The 20,755-nt window shown below is 42.8% G+C and overlaps 1 long non-coding RNA gene across 1 annotated transcript in view; it reads right to left on the minus strand.

The window, feature by feature from the left end:
* LOC141132574 (uncharacterized) overlaps nt 1-20,755 on the minus strand; it is a 78,907-nt gene that overhangs the window by 7,274 nt on the left and 50,878 nt on the right. Inside the window, exons 2-3 of the long non-coding RNA XR_012242929.1 lie at nt 11,546-11,633; nt 7,411-7,550 (exon numbers count right to left, since the gene is read on the minus strand). This is a non-coding gene — a long non-coding RNA (uncharacterized lncRNA). The remainder of the gene's footprint in view (nt 1-7,410; nt 7,551-11,545; nt 11,634-20,755) is intronic.

Here is a 20,755-nt window from a genome sequence, read left to right on the forward strand (position 1 = left end):
GGGGGAGCATGACTGCCAGATTGCTGTCCTTCTTGGGAACCCCCTCTGTCCGTGCTCACATTACTGCCTTTATCTCGCTCAGTATCATCATCAGAGCCTTCTAAACGCTGGGCATCCTCCTGGAACATGTACCCAACACTATGGTCAAACAGTTCGAGGAACTCCTCAGGAGGACATGGTGGGGCTAGGGAAGGAGTCACTGATGACATTGAGCCGAGGGAAGAGGCCGCGTTGGCAGCTACTTTGCCAGACAAAGTACCCTGAGCATTAGTGAGAGAGGATGAGGAGGATGAGGATGGCTTGGTCATCCACTCGACCAAGTCTTCCGCATGTTGCGGCTCAACGCGGCCAGCTGCCGAAAAAAAAGGCCAAGCGTGTCCCACGGCCACGTGCTGATGAGGATGCACCGTCTCCACGACCAGCACTGTTGCCTCTAGACACAGAGCCTTCTTGCCCTCTTTTATTGGCTTATGACTGTCTGCCTCTCCTTGTTGGCCTTCCAGACATACTAATGGCCTGTAGCTGCACTATGCTGGGATATATATATATATATATATATATATATATATATATATATATACTGATACTGCAGCTAGCAAAATCAACTGCCTGCCTGTAGTATGAGAACACCACCAACCTTCTACAGGTAGCTTTAGCTGAACACTGTGCAGAGGTTGCAGAAAACTAACCTGTAGCTTATTTAGCTGCCTGCGGTAGTGATAGGATCAGGAAAACACCACCAACCTTCTACAGGTAGCTTTAGCTGAACACTGTGCAGAGGTCGCAAAAAACTAACTTGTAGTTTTAGCTGAACACTGTGAGGAGGATGCACTACAGTAACATGTAGCTTATTTAGCTGCCTGAGGTAGTGATAGGATCAGGAAAACACTACCAACCTTCTACAGGTAGCTTTAGCTGAACACTGTGCAGAGGTTGCAAAAAACTAACTTGTAGTTTTAGCTGAACACTGTGAGGAGGGCGCACTACACTAACTTGTAGCTTATTTAGCTGCCTGCGGTAGTGATAGGATCAGGAAAACACCACCAACCTTCTACAGGTAGCTTTAGCTGAACACCGTGCAGAGGTCGCAAAAAACGAACTTGTAGTTATTTAGCTGCCTGCGGTAGTGATAGGATCAGGAAAACACCACCAACCTTCTACAGGTAGCTTTAGCTGAACACTGTGCAGAGGTCGCACTACACTAAGTTGAAGTTTTAGCTGAACACTGTGAGGAGGACGCACTACACTAACTTGTAGTTTTAGCTGAACACTGTGAGGAGGACGCACTACACTAACTTGTAGCTTTAGCTGAACACTGTTCAGAGGATGCACTACACTAACTTGTAGCTTTAGCTGAACACTGTGCAGAGGTCGCAGTACACTAACTTGTAGTTTTAGCTGAACACTGTGAGGAGGACGCACTACACTAACTTGTAGCTTTAGCTGAACACTGTGCACTACACTAACTTGTAGCTTTAGCTGAACACTGTGAGGAGGATGCACTACACTAACTTGTAGCTTTAGCTGAACACTGTGCAGAGGCCGCACTACACTAACTTGTAGTTTTAGCTGAACACTGTGAGGAGGACGCACTACACTAACTTGTAGCTTTAGCTGAACACTGTTCAGAGGACGCACTACACTAACTTGTAGCTTTAGCTGAACACTGTGCACTACACTAACTTGTAGCTTTAGCTGAACACTGTGAGGAGGACGCACTACACTAACTTGTAGCTTTAGCTGAACACTGTGCAGAGGTCGCACTACACTAACTTGTAGTTTTAGCTGAACACTGCGAGGAGGACGCACTACACTAACTTGTAGCTTTAGCTGAACACTGTGCAGAGGTCGCACTACACTAACTTGTAGTTTTAGCTGAACACTGTGAGGAGGACGCACTACACTAACTTGTAGCTTTAGCTGAACACTGTGCAGAGGTCGCACTACACTAACTTGTAGTTTTAGCTGAACACTGTGAGGAGGACGCACTACACTAACTTGTAGCTTTAGCTGAACACTGTGAGGAGGATGCACTACCCTAACTTGTAGCTTTAGCTGAACACTGTGCACTACACTAACTTGTAGCTTTAACTGAACACTGTTCAGAGGACGCACTACACTAACTTGTAGCTTTAGCTGAACACTGTGCAGAGGTCTCACTAAACTAACATGTAGCTTTAACTGAACACTGTGAGGAGGACGCACTACACTAACTGTAAATAGTCTAGCTGCCTGACTGTGGTACTAAAAGGATCAAAAGAACACCAGCAATTTTCTTCAGGTAGCTGTAAGCCTACAACACAAGCCTGCCTGTCAGTAGCAAGATAACAGGAACAGATCTAGCTAAACTGAATACAGTGTATATATTTAATATATATATATATATATATATATATATATATATATATATATATATATACACACACAACACCTGGGATGCATATATATACACAATACACTGTAAGTGCAGCTAACTCACTGACTGTCCTGCCTAATCTATCTAACTTAAATCAAATGACACTGTCTCTCTGTCTATCTATCTCTCTCTCAACGCCGGAACACACACTACACAGGGCCGCCGTGCAGGCGGCCTTATATAGTGTGGGGCGTGTACTAAATCCCCTGAGCCATAATTGGCCAAAGCCTCCTTGGCTTTGGCCAATTACGGCTCTCTGTTCAGACGGCGCGGTGATTGGCCAAGCATGCGGGTCATAGTGCATGCTTGGCCAATCATCAGCCAGCAATGCACTGCGATGCCGCAGTGAATTATGGGCCGTGACGCGCCACACAAACACGAAGGGGCGAACAGATGATGTTCGAGTCGAACATGGGTTCAACATGAACACGAAGCTCATCCCTAATAGTGAACTTGGTTTTGAGTTATTCACTTTAAGGTCATCACAGAGGACAAGGGGAGACTTTTTACATCTTAAGGAAAATAGATTTCATCTCCAAATACGGAAAAGTTTCTTCACAGTAAGGCTGCATTCACACCTGAGCGTATCGTTTTCAGGCGTTTAGGGTGTTTTTTTTAGGCATTTTTCCAGGCGTTTTTGCAGAGTTTTGCAGTGTTTTTGTACAGGCGTTTTCAGGGTTAGAAGGTCACAAATGTAAAAGCAGTAAAACGCCTGTAATCTGCCAAAAAAGAAGCTCATGTACTTTTTTGAGCTTCAGGCATTATGCTTCAAGTGACAAAACGCTCAGATGTGAACAGGTGCCATTGAAATTAATGGGATTTTGCTTGTGGTACGGTTTGGAACTTTTGAGATGATAGTTTTACGAGCGTTTTTTGAGCTGAAAACGCTCAGGTGTAAATGCAGCCTAAGAGCTGTGAAAATGTGTAATAGACTCCCTCCAGGGGTGGTTCTGGCCAGCTTTGCTTTAAAAAAGGCCTGGATTGTTTCCTTAATGTACATAATATAACTGGGTACTGACATTTATAGGTAAAGTTGATCCAAGGAAAATCCGATTTCCTCTCGGGGGTATCAGGAAGGAATATTTTCCCCTGCTGGAGCAAATTGGATCATGCTTTGCTGGGGTGTTTCACATCAACTGCGGGTATAGGATTGTGTATATGGGATTGTATGGTTGTTTTTTTGTTTTTTTTTATTGGTTGAACTGGATGGACTTGTGTCTTTTTTCAACCTGACTAGCTATGTAACTATAATGAAAATGCATTTCCAATGGGACATGCTGCTCTCAGAAAAAGGAAACCCAAAATATGTGAAATGTAGCCTTGTCGCCATCAATTGTCCTCCACACTGTAACACTGAGGTAAATAGGAAACTGCTGACCTGCATTTGACGCATGTTTCAAACACATGTCAAAATCAGGTACGCAACACATGTACACAGTATACAAGCAAATAACTAGTTGAGAAAACTGGATGTGCTACACAAAAAAAATCATCAAAATATACTGGGCACAGGGGCGGATCCAGGGGGGGGGCAACGGGACAATTGCCCCCTCCGAGAATGTGGGTCAGTAAATGTGCTGGCACTGGCAGGCGTCTCTGTGGGTAAGAGAGCCGGCGGGCGGCTCCGCGGCTGAAAGACAGCGGTGGGGTCGGGGAGAGACAGCGGGTCTTGGGCGGCTCCGGTGGGGACTGGGGAGAGACAGCTGTGCGGCTCGGTGACAGGCAGCGTGAGTGGCTGCTGGCCAATCAGGGAGCCGGCGGGCGGAGGAGCAGAGAGATAACATCATCTCTCACCGCCCAGCGCCCGCCCTGCATCCCTGCAGTTCTGCCCTCACTGTGTGTGCAGTGTGCAGGCAGCCGCGGCAGCAGAGAGATTACATCATCTCTCTGCTGCTTGACTGGGACACAGTAAGAGAAAATTATAGCAGGCAAGTAACAATCCGCAACGTGTGGCATGGGACATGGCAAGTAACAATCCGCAACATGTGGCATGGGACGTGGCAAGTAACAATCCGCAACGTGTGGCATAGGACGTGGCAAGTGACAATCCGCAACGTGTGGCAAGTAACAATCCGCAACGTGTGGCATGGGACGTGGCAAGTAACAATCCGCAACGTGTGGCATGGCACGTGGCAAGTGACAATCCGCAACGTGTGACAAGTAACAATCCGCAACGTGTGGCATGGGGCGAGGCAAGTAACAATCCACAACGTGTGGCATGGCACGTGGCAAGTGACAATCCGCAACGTGTGACAAGTAACAATCCGCAACGTGTGGCATGGGGCGAGGCAAGTAACAATCCGCAACCTGTGGCATGGGACGTGGCAAGTGACAATCTGCAACGTGTGGCATGGGACGTGACAAGTGACAATCTGCAACGTGTGGCATGGGAGGTGGCAAGTAACAATCCGCAACGTGTGGCATGGGATGTGGCAAGTGACAATCTGCAACGTGTGGCATGGGACGTGGCAAGTGACAATCTGCAACGTGTGGCAAGTGACAATCTGCAACGTGTGGCATGGGACGTGGCAAGTGACAATCTGCATCTAGTGACAGGTGACATGGCAAGTGGCAATCCGCAACGTGTGGCAGGTGACAGTGGCAAGTGACACGCTCGGGGCTCCCACTGATTCTGCATTATGGTGAGTTGAACTATTTCTTTTTTTATAACAATGTAATAATAGTAATAATGCGCTTCAATCATCCTGACACCATAACAACATAATTTACCCCCAAAAAAGTATTTTCTGGCAGTGCCCCTCCCGAGACTAGGCTCTGGATCCACCGCTGACTGGGCATGAGCACATGCAGTCCTTCTGCCCCTCTGGCTGTGGCTTTTGTGTCTACTCTGTTTCATTCAGCTCAAATGGATAAGTTAGCCTGACCAGTAAAAAAAAAAAAAGTTTTTTTTTTTTTTTTTTAAATAAAATTTGTCTATTTAACCCCTTGTTAACTCTTAGTTTACCATAACCATCCCTAATTAACTCCTTCTTCACCTTCATTCTTCAACTATTATATTCCTGCTGTTTTATATATTATTAACCATTAATATTTCTTTTTGTTAACTTTTTTTTAGTGTCACATTGAAAAAAAGCGCATAATTGAAAAAAAAAAGGCCCTTATTTTATTTGTAAATTAAATATGTATGCTTTTATCTAAAGTAACACTATTTTTTTTTAAATAAACACTGCTCAAAGAAGAAAAAAGTGCTTTTTTGGGGGTTTTTTTGTTTGCCTAAGGCCACTTCCACAGGGAGGACTTCGCTAGGAGTCCACTTTCTCAGCAGGGGATCTGTCCGCTGATCCCCCGCTGAGCAGGCAGTTGGCTGGTCTGTGTCTGCTCCACTTATGCAGAGCAGACACGGTCCGCTTTCTTCTATGGGCAGTCGGATGTAGACGAACTGCCTGTCCATTTACACCCAACCAGCGGGAGCGGTGATCAGTGACATTGTCACTAGGCAGAACGGGGAAATGCTTGTTTACATTAGCATTTCCCCGTTCTTCCTCTCCGTGAGATGATCGCAGGTATCCCCGCAGACATTGAATCCACGAGACCCGCGATCCTACACACGGAGCTCACGGCGGGTGCGTGCGAGCTGCCGCCGGCGCGCACGCGATGGCAAGGCAGCAAATTCAAAGGGACGTACAGGTACGCCCATTTGCGCAGCCGTGCCATTCTGTCGATGTATATCTACATGCGGCGGTCAGGAACCGGTTACATTAGAAAACTAACTTTCGATAGATTTTTACTCCAAAAGCATTTTATTCAAATAAATTTGATAAAAATCTAAAAAATCTGATTTAAATAAAAAAAATCTGATATTTTTTAATAAATCATCAATTTTTATCCACCCTGGGTGTAAACAGACATAGTCCAGTGCATTTTTAATCTGTATCAAAACACATGGACAATAGTTACCATGGATTCTAATGGCATAAGTCAATTCAGTGCAGTGCGTTCCAGTGCAGTCAACAAAAGTAGAACATGCTGCACTTTTTCTGCATGGAATGCATCTAAAATGCAGCAAATTGTATCAAAAATGCACCCGAATGCATTAAAGAAAAAAAAGAACAGGAAACTTTAGCAAAAAAGTAAACACATCAAAAACGCACAAATGCATAAAAATTGTGCATGCAGAAACGCATCTAGATCGCAAATATGTGGTGTGAACGGGCCCAAAAAGCAAGACAATTGCACTCAGCAGCTGAGAGCTCCCTCTAGTTGCTAAATTACCAAGCTATTTATTAAATACTATACAAGACATATGATGGAGCTAAGTAAAAACTTTGAAAGTCAAAAGAAAATTAATTTATGTAAGCACCACAATAATAACTCAAATATATGCCTACTAATAATCCTCTAAAAAATAAACCCATCATTACCTAATGACCATTGTTAAATTTAATAATCTACATCAAGTACAGGTGATACGATAAGCATGTCCAGAAATTCAGCTCTGCATTGTGGGAGAAACAGAGTTATATGCTTCCATACACTGGCCGAAAAGGGAGGTGAATATGGACAATTGGCTTTACAGCATAGGATCACTTTAATGGCTTGCTAAGGGTTCAGCCAGGGGGAGGGTTTAGTTTTAAGGGGTAGTTTTAGTGTTAGTGATACTATGGGGTTGATTTACTAAAGGCAAATAGACTGTGTTCTTTGCAAAGTGCAGTTGCACTCTCCAAGCGCAGTTGCTCCAGAGCTTAGTAAATGAGTAGAAGCTCTGCAGACTTCCATCATCCAATCATGTGCAAGCAAAAATGCTGTTTTTTTATTTTCCTTGCACGTGATTGGATATTCTTTGCTAAGTGAAGCTTCACTAAATTTACTAAGCTCTGGAGCAACTGCACTTGCTGAATGCAACTGCACTTTGCAAAGTGCACAGCCTATTTGCCTTTAGTAAATCAATCCCTTTGCATTATAGGAGCACTAAGAAGAATGCCAGGTTTTACGCCTGTTCATGCAAGAAATGCCAATGCCAAGTACTAACGTACCAGTTCTAAAGCCCACTCAGCTGGTATTTAACTTGTCCATCAGGCCGTGGGTCCATCTGTTTTGTCTCTGTTTTGGCAATCTCCTTCTTTCACTTTGCGTTTTTTGTTGGAATTGGCTTTTTCTACAATTGTAGTTAAATCTTCAAAAAGAAAAAAAGATAGTAAAAACAACGGATTTTTGTACTCACTGTAAAACCCTTTTCTTGAAATACATTGAGGGACACAGAAAGCCTTTAACTGTGCCCAATCCTTCTGTCGCTTACAGGAAGATTGGACACTGGCAAACAAACACATGTAAGCCAGGTCAAGATATCCCCTCCTACTACCAGCATATCTGAGTTTAGTGGCAAAACAGTACTGAGAGCATGATCATAAACACGGAGGGCTGGGACCTGTGTCCCACATTGGACTCCAAGAAAAGGATTTTACAGTGAGTACAAAAATCCCTTTCTTGTCCATTGAGGGACACAGGAAGTCTTTGACCTTCAAGATGTTAAAAAGCAGCCTAAATGAAGGGAGAGCAACACAGCAAAACAAGCAGGGCAGTCTTTATTATTGATTGGACCCTGGGCAAACATTTTCTTGGGGAATTTCGATCTCCACCTGCTCTGAGTCTACAATAAATAGCAGCTAGACTCAAAATCAGTTTACTGAATCAGATCAGGCAGGGATTGCGATTGGTTGCCAGAGGTTACAGTGTATCATTACCACTCACTGACTGGTTGCTAGAGGTTAGAGCACACATTATGGCTCACTTATTTTTTTTGCTAGAGGTTACATTACATGACTTCTGCTTGTTGATTGGTTGCTAGAGATTACTGTACTTCAATACTGCTCACTGATTGGTTGCCTAAGGTTACTGGACATCCTTACCATTCACCAATTGGTTGTTAGAGGTTACTGCACATTATTAATGCTTACAAATAGGGTTGCTACAGGTTACTGCATATCCTTACCGCTCAATGATTGGTTGCAAGAGTATAGTGCACATCATTACTGCTCACTGATTGGTTGCTAAAGGTTACAGCACATCATCTTCTCACTGCCTGCACACCATGGACTGGGGAGGTGAGGTTTCAAGCACGAAACAGGCAATAAAGGAATCCAAATATCTCGTCACTTGTCTTGTGAATACCTCTCACCGCTCAGCTGATTGCTCGTGCTGCGGTGTTCCTGGGCGAGGTAAACAAATGATCTGACGACGCGGGATGCTGCGTGGTCACACTCTTCCAAACACGCAGCAACCCACGTCATCAGGTCTTTTGTTTACCTCGCCTGGGAACACCGCAGCATGAGCAATCAGCTGAGTGGTGAGAGGTATTCACAAGACAAGTGACAAGATATTTGGATTCCTTTATTGCCTGTTTCATGCTTGCTTTACTTTTTAATATTGTAAGTGCAAAATTGTAAGGGGATACTTTTTATCACTAAATAAATGTTACTGGATTACGCTATGTGCACTCTTTTCTTTTGCTTGTGGTGAGCAATAACTTAGATGGAGAGACGCAGTGCCTGATGACAGTGATTGTTAAAACACAAGCGTAATATCTATTGGTGTCTGGTAAGTGCACTACCTTGGGGGATTATTTCACACGCAGTGTGGCGATGGGAGCCAACTGGACTTAACCGCGTATGGACTTTGCCTGATGGACACATTATCACTTTTAAAGCATATCTGTAATTGGACATTTTTTCACAATTATAATTTATAGTGTAATTGGTTAGCGCTTCTAATGGTGGTATCTGTAACATATTTTTGATTAAGGATTCTATAATTCAGTAGGATTGTCCAACTCTGCAGACAGCCAAATTGCCAGCAGTTCCAGAATGTTTATTGGGACATAAGAATCCTCAGAAGACCAAGTCTTCTGCAGTGCACCAACAGGGTGCCCAGAACTTCTCCTCAGCCCAACAGTTTGGCATCTGTCATGAGGATCCTCCAAGAGATCCTCTAGAGCCAGATTCCTGAGCCACAAAGCCAGGGACAACCTAGTCCTTGGTGACAGATGAACAGGTCTGTCCAGAGACAATAGAATGTTGCATTGTACTGTAGAGGTCTGAAGTGAAAATTGGCAAATGGTACTCAAAAGATGCTACCATCAGATTCAGAGCTCGCAAGCAAAAGCAGACTGTTTGGACTAGAGAGTTTTAATCTGGGACCAGTAAGTCAGCAATTTCTCTAGTGGAGGGAACACTGTGTCCAGGACTAGACCCAGGTACTACAAACAATATGTCAGTTCCAGAAACAGTTTCTGAGGGTTTATTATCCAAACTGCTTTTACATCTGGACAGTAAAAGAAACAGTGGGTGTGAGGCACTGGAAGCCTGAGATTTCTTTATACATCATTTCAATCTACATTGTTATCCACTAATAGTATGACAATAGTGCAAATACAGATAATCTGTATATTATCTGGCAGCTTCTTCACACCAGAGGGAATCCATAATCACTTTGGGTTGTGGAAGGAATGAACACAATTTGAAATCAAAGCAACATACCAAAATATTTGAGCCTGAACACAAGTTTAATCTAATTGTTTAAAAAATCAATGCATTTTGGGGGCTGTATCTCTTCCCCTTACAACAGGGATAACCTGTAACATAAAAGATAAAAATAATAAAATGTTCCTATATATAAATCCTTGTAACACATGACTCTTGATAATTTGAGAACAAAATCAAAGTCGGGCATAATAGAATGTAGAGATATTAAATTGATACTATTGGTGCCAGTTTCACACACAATTCCGGTGTCTGCAGCCACTGGATTGTGTGCAATACCCCCCGCCGTTAGGTCCGTACAACATACGAACCAGGCGGTGAAAGGGTTAAAGTCGCATCAAACTCACGGCAAAAAATTGTGGTAAAATCGTGCAAAAAAATTGCGTGCCTTTCAGGTTGCACAAGTGTGAAAGGGGCCTAAGAGGCATTTATAAAGGCAATGTTTTTTTATATGTCACTGCAAGATTTCACTCAGCCTTAAAGTGTTCCTAAAGTTAGAACATTTTTAAACCTTTATGCATTCCCTGCATTAAGGAAAAAAATGTCCCAGTAGTAGTATTGCCCCCTCACCCCCTCTATATACTTACCTGAATTCTCACTCAATCCATTGCTGTACCCCTCTGCAGAGGCGCTGGTCTCTGTTTCTCTACCCACAGGCAACAGAGGCAGCAGCAGGAACCATTGGCTCCTGCTGCTGTCAATCAAATCCCGTAAAGAGGGAGTTGAGGGTGAGGCTGAGCCGCACTGTGTGTGTCAATGGAGGTACACAGCCTGGCTCAGGAGCAAGCCACCACATCTGCCCTATAAAAAGTGGTTTGCTATGGGGGCAGACACAGAAGAGGAGAATAGTGCCAGTGCCAGTTCCGGTGGGGGACCCCAGAAGAGAAGGTTCAAGTCCACTCTGTGCAAAACCATTGCACAGAGCAGGTAAGTACCGTGTAACATGTTTATTTTAGAAAGAAAAATCAAGCTTTTACAACTACTTTAAGGCTGCAGTCACACCTGAGCGTTTTGTTTTCAGGCAGAAAGTCGCACGTTTTTTGCCGTGATTTTGCACAGGTCAAAAGGTCGCCAATGTAAAAAGCAGAAAAACGCCTGTAATCTGCCCAAAAAGAAGCTCATGTACTTTTTTTAGCTTCAGGTGTTTTTTTTCAGGTGACAAAGCGCTCAGATGTGAACATTGAAATGAATAGGATTTTGCTTGTTTGGTGTTTTTCTGGCGTTTTACGAGCTGAAAACACTCAGGTGTGAATGCAGCTTAAATTTTTGTAAGGTTTGTATTTCTGTCCCAATTGAGGAGATTTCTCTTTCTGTGACATACAATAAACAGTACAAGAAATAGGGGGATAGGATAGAAAGGCAGAGACAGCAATAAAAGCATTGTCAGGAGACTTTAAAACTAAAATCATTTGAGTAAGAATTGTCTAGATATCCCATCACAAGGTATTGTATATTTTAGTTTTGTAGCGTGTACCGTGGTGTCCTGAAATGATGGCCCCTTGAGCCCAATAGGGAAAGGGAGCCTTGACTGCAGTGAGCATGGCCTAGCGGAAGGGGCCTGGGTAAAGATATGAATTCTAGCGGGTCAAGATACAATATAGAGTGATTCTTTCAAAATAAATATTTTACTTACATTTTAAAATTCCAGTTTTTGGCTTGCATTTGTTTTCGTTCTCACCAGGCATTTTGGGATTGTTTTGTGTCACAGTCCGGGGACACACCTGACAAAAGATACCGGTAATTAGGATAAAGAATCTAATTTCCAAAGCATGGAATGTTAAAGTACTGTCATATACATTCATAGTTAGCTAGGTAGTTAAAGTGGCCCTGTCATCTGTGTCTTCAAATTCTGCTCCCCTGCTGCACCCAGTAGTTCATCTCACTGGCTCTTACATCACTTACAGGGTGTATGAGTTGGCGGAAGGAACCACAACATGCAGTGGGGGGAACAGGAATTCAACACACCTGAGAGCGTTGAATATCGGGAAGCGCCAAAGCAGCAAAGTTTGAAGACAGGGGCCACTGGAAAGGTAAATATTGATGCTATTATCTTAGCTGACCTAGTTTAAAAGTGACTCTGTGGTGACAGAGTCATTGTCAAGCAGAACTTTAAAGCAGGTACATAGCTAAGCAGAATTAAAGTACACATAGCGGAGCTGCCTGCCAAAGGATTTATAATTGTGCAGCCCTGAGATTTACACAATCCTGTCAGACAGCACAGGCAGGCACCTGACGTGTACTTTCTATACTGCAGTTTAGTCATTCAGCCTTGTCACATCCTAACCCCCAGCCTGTAACTGTACAGTGCAGTAGGGCTGCAACTAATGACTTTTTTCATAATCGATTGGTTGGCAGATTATTGTTTCGATTGATCGATTAATCGGAGTAACCTTAAAAAGTGTGGTGTATAATATAGTTAATATGTACAGTTAAAAAACAAAAAAAAGGCAATTTATTTTTAAATATCTATATGCAATGATAAATATAAATAACCAACTATATGGTTAGAGAGCAACCACTCTGAGAAGAACAGACAGAAGAGATATACTGTTTATACCATTAGAGGTTGAATCTGGTAAGTATTATCAGACTCAGAAATCACTATTTTTATTTAACAACCTCCCGCCCGGCCTATAGCAGAATGACGGCCGGGAAGCGGTTCTGTTATTCTGACTGGGCGTCATATGACGTCCAGCAGCGCGGCGATCGCGTGTGTGGCGTGTCAGTCTGACACACCGCATCTCCGATCATGATAAGAAGCCTCTGTCAGAGGCTTCCTACCACGTGATCAGACAGCATGAACCAGGAAGTGCCGGTAGACGTCATTCCACGGTTCGCGCTGACAGGGAGAGCCGATCGGAGCCGATCGGCGCCTCTCCCTGTCAGAGGCTGGGTCTGTGCTGATAATCAGCACATTGATTATCAGCACAGCCCCCTCAGAAGTGCAAAAAAGGATACCAGTGTCCAGCATTCCCCCAATAAAAAAACCTTCAAGTGCCCACCACAGTGCCAATCAGAGCCCACCACAGTGCCAATCAGTGCCCACCACAGTGACAATCAGTACCCAGCAGTAACACCTGTCAGTAACACATCAGTAACTTATTATCATTGCTGCCCATCAGAGCCACCTTTCAGTGCCAATCAGTACCACCTATCAGTGCCAATCAGTGCCGCCTGTCAGTGCCCATCACAGACGCCTGTCAATGCTCATCAGTGCCGCCTGTCAGTGGCCATCAGTGCCGCCTATTGGTGCCCATCAGTGCTGCATATCAGTGCCGCCTATCAGTGCCCATCAATTCTACATATCAGTACCTCCTCACCAGTGCCCATCAGTGCCACCTTATCAGTGCCACCTTATCAGTGCCAACTCATCAGTGCCCATCAGTGCCGTCTCATCAGTGCCCATCAGTGAAGGGGAAAACAAAATTTTATGACAAAAACTAAGAAAAACTTTTTTTTTTTTCAAAAATGTTGGTCTTTTTTAGTTTGTTTATCAAAAAATAAAAACCCCAGAGGTGATCAAATACCACCAAAAGAAAGCTCTATTTGTTGGAAGAAAATGATAAAAAAATTTTGCTTGGGTACAGTGTTACATGACCGTGCAATTGTCATTCAAAGTATGACAGCGCTGAAAGCTGAAAATTGTCCTGGGCAGGAAGGGGCGAAAGTGCCTGGTATTGAAGTGGTTAAATTAAAGACTGTTTTGACGATTTTCGGATAGAACTGTATATATATTATAAACAGTGGGGACAGAAAGTATTCAGACCCCCTTAAATTTTTCACTCTTTGTTATATTGCAGCCATTTGCTAAAATCATTTAAGTTCATTTTTTTCCTCATTAATGTACACACAGCACCCCATATTGGCAGAAAAACACAGAATTGTTGACATTATTGCCGATTTATTAAAAAAGAAAAACTGAAATATCACATGGTCCTAAGTATTCAGACCCTTTTCTCAGTATTTAGTAGAAACACCCTTTTGATCTAATACAGCCATGAGTCTTTTTGGGAAAGATGCAACAAGTTTTTCACACCTGGATTTGGGGATCCTCTGTCATTCCTCCTTGCAGATCCTCTCCAGTTCTGTCAGGTTGGATGGTAAACGTTGGTGGACAGCCATTTTTAGGTCTCTCCAGAGATGCTCAATTGGGTTTAAGTCAGGGCTCTGGCTGGGCCATTCAAGAACAGTCACGGAGTTGTTGTGAAGCCCCTCCTTCATTATTTTAGCTGTGTGCTTAGGGTCATTGTCTTGTTGGAAGGTAAACCTTCGGCCCAGTCTGAGGTCCTGAGCACTCTGGAGAAGGTTTTCATCCAGGATATCCCTGCACTTGGCCGCATTCATCTTTCCCTCGATTGCAACCAGTCATCCTGTTCCTGCAGCTGAAAAACACCCCCACAGCATGATGCTGCCACCACCATGCTTCACTGTTGGGACTTTATTGGACAGGTGATGAGCAGTGCCTGGTTTTCTCCACACATACCACTTAGAATTAAGGCCAAAAAGTTCTATCTTGGTTTTTATCAGACCAAAAAATCTTATTGCTCACCATCTTGGAGCCCTTCAGTTGTTTTTTAGCAAACTCCATGCAGGCTTTCATGTGTCTTGCACTGAGGAGAGGCTTCCATCAGGGCACTGTGCCATAAAGCCCCGACTGGTGGAGGGCTGCAGTGATGGTTGACTTTCTACAACTTTCTCCCATCTCCCGACTGCATCTCTGGAGCTCAGCCACAGTGATCTTTGGGTTCTTCTTTACCTCTCTCACCAAGGCTCTTCTCCCCCGGTAGCTCACTTTGGCCAGACAGCCAGCTCTAGGAAGGGTTCTGGTCGTCCCAAACATCTTCCATTTAAGGATTATGGAGGCCACTGTGCTCTTAGGAACCTTAAGTGCAGCAGAAATTTTTTTGTAACCTTGGCCAGATCGGTGCCTTGCCATAATTCTGTCTCTGAGCTCTTCAGGCAGTTCCTTTGACCTCATGATTCTCATTTACTTTGACATGGACTGTGAGCTGTAAGGTCTTATATAGACAGGTGTGTGGCTTTCCTAATCAAGTCCAGTCAGTATTATCAAACACAGCTGGACTCAAATGAAGGCCTAGAACAGTGATGGCGAACCTTGGCACGCCAGATGTTTTGGAACTACATTTCCCATGATGCTCAACTACACTGCAGAGTGCAAGAGCATCATGGGAAATGTAGTTCAAAAACATCTGGAGTGCCAAGGTTCGCCATCACTGTCCTAGAACCATTTCAAGGATGATCAGAAGAAAAATATAAGTTATAATATAATATAATATAAGAAGTTAAAGGGGTTGTAAAGGTAAAAATTTTTTCACCTTAATGCATTCTATGCATTAAGGTGAAAAAACTTCTGACAGAACCGCCGCCCCCAGCCCCCCCGTTTTACTTACCTGACGCCTCGAAAGTCAGCTTCGCGTTCCCGACATCTGTTCCTCCGCTCACCCTGGCCGCTGATTGGCTGCAGTGGATGGATTGAAAGCAGCGCAGCCATTGGCTCGCGCTGCTGTCAATCACATCCGATGACGCGGCGCGCCGGGGGGCGGGGCCGAGTGATACAGCGAGCGGCTATAGCCGCCGGCTGTATCACGGGAGCGCGCCCGCAAGCACTCACCACCGTGCGAGGGAGCTCGCATTAAGGTGGTGAATGCTTGCGGGGAGGAGCTGAAACAGCCGCCGAGGGACCCCAGAAGACGAGGTTCGGGGCCACTCTGTGCAGAACGAGCTGCACAGTGAAGGTAAGTATAACATGTTTGTTATTTTAAAAAAAAAAAAAAAACACCTTTACAAACACTTTAAATATATGAGTGTCACAGCAAAGGGTCTGAATACTTAGGACCATGTGATATTTCAGTTTTTCTTTTTTAATAAATCTGCAAAAATGTCAACAATTCTGTGTTTTTCTGTCAATATGGGGTGTTGTGTGTACATTAATGAGGAAAAAAATGAACTGAAATGATTTTAGCAAATGGCTACAATATAACAAATAAATATATATAAATATATAATATAAATATATATATATGACAGACTCCCTTGTCATACACAGGTGGCTTGATAAAAGCTACCTGCCTCTGCTGTCACTTATGCTGGCCATACAAAAACAATGTCTTCCTTCAAAAAAAATTCCATTGTAAAAACATTTGTCCGATTTTCTAATCGTTAGTGGGCTTAAATCGACGTTCGTTTTCGACCATAGTGGCAGGAAAATTCAAAGGAGCAGAATAGAAAACTTCTTGGTGAAAGGAATTTTCAGACAGTGTATGCGGTTTTCGTTCAAAAATTACACTCATTAAAAACTGAATGTTAAAAACAAGTGAAATTTTTAAACGACAAAGATTCTTCATATTAATATTCTCGTCTGAAAATCGATACATGTATGGCCAGCATAAGGCTCGGTTCACATCTATGCAGTTTGCTTTTCATCTGTCTCTGCAGTTCTTTTTGCTATGCATTTTGCACTTGCGATTTTGCTGCAATTTGCGTTTTGCATTTCTTATGTTTTTTTTGGGCTAATTTGTTGCAGCTTCACTATTGAAGGCTATTGAATCAAAAAAGCATGTTGAAAAAAGTCCCTGACCCTTTCCAAATACGCAGCGGCTGAAAAAAAGCATAGATATGAACGTGTCCCATAGGAAACCATGTTAAATTAACTGTAGCGTGTTTCTGTAAAAAGCACCAAAGAACGCATAGGTGTGAACCTGGCCTAAGACGTTTAGTAGCAGCAGCATGCTTTTTTTTTATCACCTGTCATAATGGGGCTAAAAAAAACTAAAATTAGCCCTTTATAGTACAAAAAGAGCAGATAATCTCTACTATAAAGGGGCTCATACTCTGAAACAGTGAAAGTAATAAAATATATTATATTATATATATTATCATATATATATAATAATAATAATAATTTTATACTAAGGTAGTACTAAACGCTGATAACAACAAAACAGTGCAGCGCTCAAATATTAAACATGTGATAAGAGCATATATAGTGAACACCTTTACAGATGTGAAAACATGTAGGCATCAAATGATAATTAAATGTCCAGTGTGCAATATGGAACAGCAAAACCATTAAAAATAATAAAAATAATAAAGAAGAAAGTCCATATGAGGAGTAGTAGCTCTTCAAATTTGGAAAATATAAATGTGAAAATTTGAGCATATACCACTCCTGGATCATCCCTCCTTGGAAACTGGGAATTCGAGAGACAGCTCCTGCTCGGATCCACTAACATCCATTGGGGCTTGCAGCCTATAAAGATATCACCTTGTCTGGATACTACGGGAGATTCTCCTTATGCCTTTCTGACGTACTGCCATACGGTATGTGCGTCCTACGGATCCAGTAAGGGTACCCTCTTATTCCTTATTGAATATTTATATGCCTTTTGATGTTTATCGGCACCTTCCAACCTGAAGAGACATCCCTCCAACACTTCTTATATGAACTTTACTTCACTTTGCTGTTCCATATTTATACCGGACACCATTTGATGCTCAAATTTTCACATTTATATTTTCCAAATTTGAAAAGCTACTACTCCTCATATGGACTTTCGTCTTTATTATTTTTATTATTTTTAATGGTTTTGCTGTTCCATATTGCACACTGGCCATTTAATTATCATTTGATGCTTACATGTTTTCACATCTGTAAAGGTGTTCACTCTATATGCTCTTATCACATGTTTAATATTTGAGCGCTGCACTGTTTTGTTATTATCTTTCTCTGAACTTGGTTTGTTTGTGTGCTAGCTGCTTTTATTTTAGTTTTGGGTTTAGCGCAGCATTTTCACTTTCTATAGTACTAAAAGCTGAGACTTTTTTTTTTCATGGATATGATCATTTTGAATTAAATGCACAATACTGGTAAAAGTTTACTTTAAATATAATTGTAATGCCTTCTATTACCTTCAATCTATCAGCCTCCACCTTCTCTGAGTCCAGATGCTGATCTTCCCTGCACAGTCTTTAAAGTGATTTTTTTTAAAAAACAACAAACATGTTATACTTACCTGCTCCATGTGATGGTTTTGCTCAGAGCAGCCCGGATCCTCCTCTTCTGCCCCCCCCCCCCCCCCCCCCCCGACGATTCTGGCTCCTCCTGCCCATAGAGTGCCCCAATAGCAAGCTGCAAAATATAGTATAGAATGCCCCTATAGCAAAGTAAAAAAACTTCTGCCTTTAGATCCACTCACTTCCTGCCCAGGACTACATGTCCCATGAGGCATTGCTCCTCACACATTAACATTGACAAGTTCTCAGGCACTTACTGACATGGATGATGTACTGAGCTATATGTGTGCTTCACTGTATTTCCGGATATATAAATGAATAGTGCATTCTGTATACAGTCCAACTAATCGGCTGACCGATTAATCGATTATGAAAATAGTTGACAACTATTTTCATAATTGTTTAGTTGTCGATTAATCAATAAGTTGTTTCGGCCCTACAGTGCAGAAGCAGCAACAAACGAATGAACCCATCTCTCTGCTCACTTTGCGCTCTACTCCTGTCAGCATTTCCCTTGTTAGCACATGTGCAGTGCAGCATAGCCGATTGGCTACTAATGCAGCTCCTCCCTCTCCCAGTCTGATTGAATCTGTACAGGCAATTACAATTTCCAGTTCAGGTACACTAGTCACATTTAAAAATGCATAACTGTGCTCAATAGGTGTTGTTTTTTAATATCCGCATGGGGTTCAGCTTAAAATTAGTGTTTTTAATAATAAAGTAGAGCTCCACACAAAAGGGAAAGCTCCGCTTGTCTGCTTCTTCTCCCCCTCCGCTGCCACATTTGGCATCTTTTGGGGGGGGGGGGGGGGTCGGGCACCTACTTTTGACAGGTACCCGCTCTCACTTCCAGCTTGGTTTGCCGTGGCAAACTGAACCAGAAGTTAGGTCAACCCCCCCCCCCCCCTTCCTCCGTAGCCTTCTGGGAGACTTCACAGGTCCCAGAAGACTGCGGCCCATCCACAAAGTATAGCGTGCTTCGTGCATGTGCAGTAGGAAGCCAGCTGTGAAGCCACAAGGCTTCACTTTCGGTTTCCCTTAGTCAAGATGACGGCAACAGAACCCGATAGCCAATTAAATAATCGGCTTGGGTGAGGACACTGCTGGATGCCTGGACAGGTAAGTGCTCTAATATTGAAAATCAGCAGCTACAGTATTTGTAGCTACTGACTTTTAATTTTTGTCTGAAGGAGCCTGGAGCTCCTCTTTAAGTCAAGTGAGTCAGAAATATTGCATATAACATTTTGTATTTTCATATTTAGCCAGCAGGTGGAGCTCTAGGCTTCTTTTCACATGCTTGTCAGATTTCAGCAGTCGTTTCCCGATGCAGCACAATAGGGCTGGTGTGAATGTGCTGTAGGTTCCCATCCCTTTTTTTATCACAGGAACCACAGTTTATATACTGCATAACTTCCATAGAAGTGTAAAGATCAAAGGTAACATAAAGATGTTCCTTTGTATTGTTAGTAATACGTTTTACACATACTGTGCACCCTGCTTAGAACATGATTGGGTTTTACCTCACTTTCACAACTTCTGTTATCTCAGTGTAAGTATACAAGTCAGCTTAGTCATATTCATTCACTGGCCATACAGTGCATCTGGAAAGTATTCACAGCGCTTCACTTTTTCCACTATTTGTTATGTTACAGCCTTATTCCAAAATGGATTAAATTATTTTCCTCAAAATTCTACAAACAATACCCCATAATGACAACATAAAAAGTTTGTTTGAAATCTTTGCAAATTTCTAAAAAAAAAAATGGTGCTAAAGGTGCTTCAACAAAGTGTTGAGCAAAGGCTGTTAATATGTAAATACATGTGATTTTTTTTTTAGTTTTTTTTTTGTTTTAATTAAATTTGCAAAGATTTCAAACAAACTTCTTCACGTTGTCATTTATGGGGTATTGTTTGTAGAATTTTGAGGAAAATAACAAACTTAATCCACTTTGGAATAAGGCTGTAATACATCAAAAAGTGGAAAAAGTGAAGCGCTGTGAATACTTTCCGGATGCACTGTATGCTAGTAGAATTTTGTTTTGAAATTATTCACTTTCAGTCCCGATCCACACTGGGGCAATGCGGGAAACCCTGCGATTCCTGTGTGGGTTTCACGCATCACACCTGAATTGCACACTGGTTCACACTGACATCTGCAAACCGCTGAGGGTGTCAATGTAAAGTTGACCACGTCCGGACCACCGCACACCGATATACGTCCTAACATTGAAGAGGATTATCGTTGTTATAGCAGCAGCTAGCTGCCATAACCCGGGTATCCTCTTCTTCAGCAGACGATCCGGTTTCCGATAATAGTGGTCCCTGCGGTAGATTCATCGTGAGATCACTTATTTCGGCGGCGGAAGAGGGTCCCCCTCCCGCTGCTCTCCGGTGCCCTCTGCCGCTTACCGGAGCCGTCGGTAGCGGCGGAGGCGATCGGATCCTTCTCGTTGTTAGGTATGGAGAAGTGTGAGGGGAAGATTGCCCCCACCCATCTCCATATTATTCCAGGGTGGAAGCGACGTCAAAATGTCACTTCTGCCCATAGCTCTTAAAGGGACATTTTTTTTTTTGGAATTTTTTTAAATGACAAATTTTTTTTTTTTTCATTGCATTTTAGTGTAAATATGAGATCTGAGGTCTTTTTGGCCCCAGATCTCATATTTAAGAGGTCCTGTCATGCTTTTTTTCTATAACATTCCTTGTAATAGGAATAAAAGTGACACAATTTTTTTTTAAAAGAGTAGTGTAAAAATAAAAAAATTTTAAACGTGCCCCATCCTGCAGAGCTCGCGTGCAGAAGCGAACG

The sequence above is a fragment of the Aquarana catesbeiana genome, linkage group LG03 (assembly GCF_042186555.1).
Source record: "Aquarana catesbeiana isolate 2022-GZ linkage group LG03, ASM4218655v1, whole genome shotgun sequence".
Classification (NCBI taxonomy): domain Eukaryota; kingdom Metazoa; phylum Chordata; class Amphibia; order Anura; family Ranidae; genus Aquarana; species Aquarana catesbeiana.